This window comes from Chrysochloris asiatica, unplaced genomic scaffold, assembly GCF_000296735.1.
Source record: "Chrysochloris asiatica unplaced genomic scaffold, ChrAsi1.0 scaffold00160, whole genome shotgun sequence".
Classification (NCBI taxonomy): domain Eukaryota; kingdom Metazoa; phylum Chordata; class Mammalia; order Afrosoricida; family Chrysochloridae; genus Chrysochloris; species Chrysochloris asiatica.
This window is the reverse complement of record NW_006408678.1, coordinates 2682433-2687262: the sequence shown is the minus strand read 5'-3', so window position 1 is coordinate 2687262 and position 4830 is coordinate 2682433.

Sequence of the window (4830 nt, the reverse complement as noted above, 5' to 3'; positions counted from 1 at the left end):
AATGTTACCTTGTTTAGAAGTAGGGTCTGTGAAGATGTTATAAGTTAGCTTAACATGAAGTCATCCAGAATTTATTGTTGTTGTTAAGCGCCATCGAGTTAGTTCCAACTCATAGCAACCCTGTATAGGGTTTCAGAGGAACGGCTAACAAGTTTGAACCATTGATGTCACAGTTCAAACAGACTTCATGGTCCAGTGCTTATCCTACAGCACCATACCAGTCCTAATTCCTTCTGAGTGGAAACGAAAAGAGACACACAGGAGCAAGACCAGAAAACCATATTATGAAGATGCATCTAAACCAAGGAAAGGACACCAAGAATAAAATGTGGAACAAAACTCAAAATTGTTTTTCAAAAAAGATCGGGCTTACTAGTCAGAAAAAGGCTGGAAGAGCCTGAGACTATGGCTCTCCAATACCCTTCATGTTTGGAAAGTAACTCACCCTCATGGTCCAATTTTTAGCCAAGTAGTCAATCCGTATACAAGGAGGATAACAACTGTAGTAAGGTATGCTCACCATGGAATGGTCAATTATTCAAGATCAAAAGGGCAACAATTACCTAAGGACAAAGTTGACAAGGGATGGCAAGATGGGTAGAATGGAAATAGGAACCATAGTGTAATGACTCTTGTTGCAGGGAGGGGATTGCAATCATTGAGGTGAAACAAAGTGTAGGATTTGTCTAATGTAAAACTGATGATCTGCTTTGTAAACCTCTACTCAGCTGACAATAAGAAGTTCAAAAACAGACAAAGAAAGCCAAGAACTATCAGGGTCTATCTGAAGTTGAAAGAGTTAAAGAAGGATCTTCTCCTATAGTCTTCAAAGAAAACATAGCCTTGCTGACACACTGAATTTGAATTGCCAGTCTCCAGAACTTTGAGACAATACATTTGTTTTCTTATAAACTACAGCAGCCCTAGGAGACAAATAAAAACACCTTAGACATATAACTTTTAGAAATTTAAATATCAAATATTTGACATATCTTAAAGAATATATGTGGACATAAATTGTGAGGTACATATTATGAGGCATAGTGGCTAGGATTTGCAACTTTCCACAAAATAGAGAACAATGGCTGGTAGCAGGCACACCATGACTTCTACCATATTCTAACTGTCAAAGCACATCATGAAACCAGCTCAGATTCAAGAACTAAGAAAACAGACTCCACCTTTTAATGGGAGAAGCTGCAAAGTCATGTTGCAAGCAGCCGGGAGGACTGAAGAATTGGATGATGAAAAGATTCTTCTCAAAGAGTCCAGCTACCATGCTGTAAAAGTAATTTCTAAGAAGCACAAATAGTCCACACATAACATGGAGGTAAGAACATCTGAGCCCAACGTCTGTTAGGGTCCAGTACCTTGACTTCTGAAAGTCTAGCAAGACCCTTTTGAGGTTAGCACACACAGCACACACAGACAAAAAGCAGCAAGTAGGAAGGTTGATTAAGCTATGAATAGAACACTTCTCAGAAGAGGAGAAGCAGGTATCTCTCTCATGAGTGAGAGAGAGCCCTGGCTTTCTGCTCTCTTTCCTTCTTTATAGGGTTTTTGGCTTGTCTCCCTCAAGTGTAATTCTGACTGGTGGCAGGGTCTAGGCAACACACATTCTTCATGTGCACCCTTTTTGGTGGACTAGCACTGTTCTATTTCTCAGAAGGTGTTCTGGGCTCAATTTCCTGGAATTGTTGATTTCCAGGTGTTGAGGTGCAATTATATTAGCTCTTAGGTTCCTACTCTGTCCCTAACAGTCTCCTCTTCCTTTTGTGGTCTTTGCTCAGTTAATTTGTTTACACATATGTACTGAAGAACTGAAGTCCAGGTGGGGTACTCTAAGATAAGCACTGAACTGCAAGGCTGGCAGTTCACACTCACCAACCACTCCTCAGAAACCCTACACAGTGTCACTGAGTCAAAACCAACACAACAGCACTTAACAACAATAACTGATGAACTACTATGTCCGTAGAACTTCATCCTTGTTGCTTTAATATACTGGAAACTTCTTTTTTTATTTTATTTTATTGCTTTCAACCTAAAGCATCAGCTGATAAGAGGGTAATTCTGGAGTTTATAATGCTAACTTAAGTTGTAGATAAGATTGAATGTCTACACCATTTTCCAAAAATAGTCCCACTTATGATATGCAAGGTGCGTATTATTCTTCTCTTTAAAAGTGCACTTTTCTCTTCTCCATGTCTGTACTCCAGGGACTTGGTGTGGTTATCAGCTTCTGTTGAGCCAACTCACAAGTCATGGCAACCCCATGTCATCCTGTGCTGTACCATTCCTAAAATCAGTTGGGATTTGGACCATAGGGTTTTTACTGCCTGGTTTTCAGAAGTAAACCACTGGGCCTTTCTTTTTAATGTTAATCTGGAAGCTCTACTGGAATGTTTTCAGCATCATAGCAATACCAAGCTTCTACTGACAGCAGGTGGCATCTGCACATGAGGCACACCAGCCAGGAATTGAACCTGGTTCTCAATTGCTTGGAAGGTGAAAATTCTATCATGGAATCACCAATAGTTTCCTTGCATTGTGGTTAGTAGAGGGACTTAAATCTCTATCTGGCCGACCATCTTCTGGAAAGCAGTGAGGAAACAGTTGCCTCAGTGATGAGTTCTATTCTCCTGGTTGAAGTTGTTGCTTCTTCAGAATATTCTTTACTGCAGTCTCACTGCTATGTCAGCCAGGTCAGCTGAATGACTGTCTATATGTATCTGTTTCTAAAATATTTTTAGTTCACATACTTGCAACAACATCTTGTTAAGTTGCCTAAATAGCTTGCTCTTTCAAGATTTTAAATCAGTTGTCATGGTAACAGATGTTCAAAGACAAGGACTTACTATTTTATATTGAACTATGTTTTCCTCAACTTCCCACAAGCTTTACATTTAATTGCTCAGCCCTCTGGGGATAAAGGCACAAGCAAAATTCAATCTTTCTTTTTTCCACTTTTATATTAACACTTTTAAGAAATATAAAACCCCACAGGCATTCAAAATTTTTGCTAGTCTGTATTCTGCTTGGTGCTTAGTAAGACCTGAATATATTGAAATAATGATCATGGTACTGAAAGAGAAAAAATAAATAAATAAAAAAGCATCAGGCTCTGTTGCCCATTCTCCATCTACACTTCAGCTGAAATGAAAACTCCACAACTCCATTGACTGGTTATCTTGAAACAAAGAACAAAAGCGTAATCACATATCGAGACAGGGTAATTAAAGTCAAGACCACAGAAATCTAATTCTCAAAGCACATCCAGGCATAATAACCACTATTGGAAATGTTGTCTATACTGAAAAGCCCTTGTGTCTGTATAGAATCTGTATAGAATCTTTTAATTATGAAAAGCTGTGGGGGCAGGGGCAAATCCAACAAACTGCTGGAAGAGGACCTTCCCTCTCCAGACTGGGAAACTGGTAGGTTTCTTACTAAGTTGTAAGAAAGAAAACAGTAGGGTGTTTTTTGTTTTTTGTTTTTCAAGCATTCACTATAAAGCTGCCTTCTGCAAAGGCATGTGTTGAAATGGAAAGACTGGTGGGCTCTGGAACAAGAGTACCTGGGTTCGAATTCTGAGTCTGTTTTTTGCCAGATGTGTGACTTCTGAGCTTCATCCCAACATTGGAATAAAAGTATCTAGCTCTGGTAGCATAGTGGATACGAATCAGGCTGTGAACTGCAAGGTCAGCAGTTCGAAACTACCAGCTGCTCCACGGGAGAAAGATGAGGTGTTCTGCTTCTGTAAAGATTAACAGCCTTGGAAACCCTGTGCAGGGTCACTATGAGTCGGAACCGACTCCATGGCACATAACAACAAAACCAACAACCTCGACCTCTAGCCAAATGTTATGAACTGAATTATATCCCTCAAAATATGTGTTGGAATCCTAAACTCTATACCTGTGGACATAATCTAATCTAATGTAATATAATCACTTCCCATAATGTAAAAAAAAAAAGTATATACATCAAAGGAAATTTTATTTAATAGTTAAATGAGATTCCGTATGAAAAACATCCAGTTTAGCAAGGTCTTAGTAAATGTTTGTTCTTCTCAGTTCTCCCACCTCCATCAGAAACCTCTGAGTTTAAAAGAAAGGGTTTCTGGAGTGGAATACAGGGAGAGGTATAACTATACTTCATCATTCACGTCATTAAGGTCAACTCTACTTTGAAGAGGCAACTCTTCCCAAATGGTATTCTGAGTGCCTCCCAACCTGAATGGTTCATCTTCTGGCACTGTATCATGCAATATTCTATTGCTACTCATCAGGTTTTCAGTGGATAACCATTCAGAAGTGATCTGCCTCTCCTTCTTCCTGGTCTGTCTTAGTTTGGAAGCTCTGATGAAACCTATCCACCATGAGTGACCCTGCTGGTATTTAAAATAGTGCTGGCAGAGCTTCCAGAATCACAGCAACTCACAAGCCACTTCACATGACAAACTGACATTCTAGTGATGGCCTAGTAGTTTACCCCAACTCCATGTGCCCCAGAAATCTGGGTTCCAGAAGAAGTAGAATTTCATTTCTCACTAGATAGATCAATGTCAACATCTGTGTCAAAAGAGGGGTGGAGCTTGATGGTGGCTAGGGTGGAGGTGCAGTGAAGTTCACCGTCAGCCATACCACAGAATACCAGGCAAAGCAGATTCAGGGCAGAGCTCCAAAACTCAGAACCACATAGCTAGGAATATTTTAAAAGTTTGAAGGCTTATAGCCAGTGGAACTTGAAGCTGAAGTAAGCAATCACGTACTTTTGAATCTGCCGGGCTCGGAGGCCCAGAGCCAACATCTTGGGCAAGGCCAAACG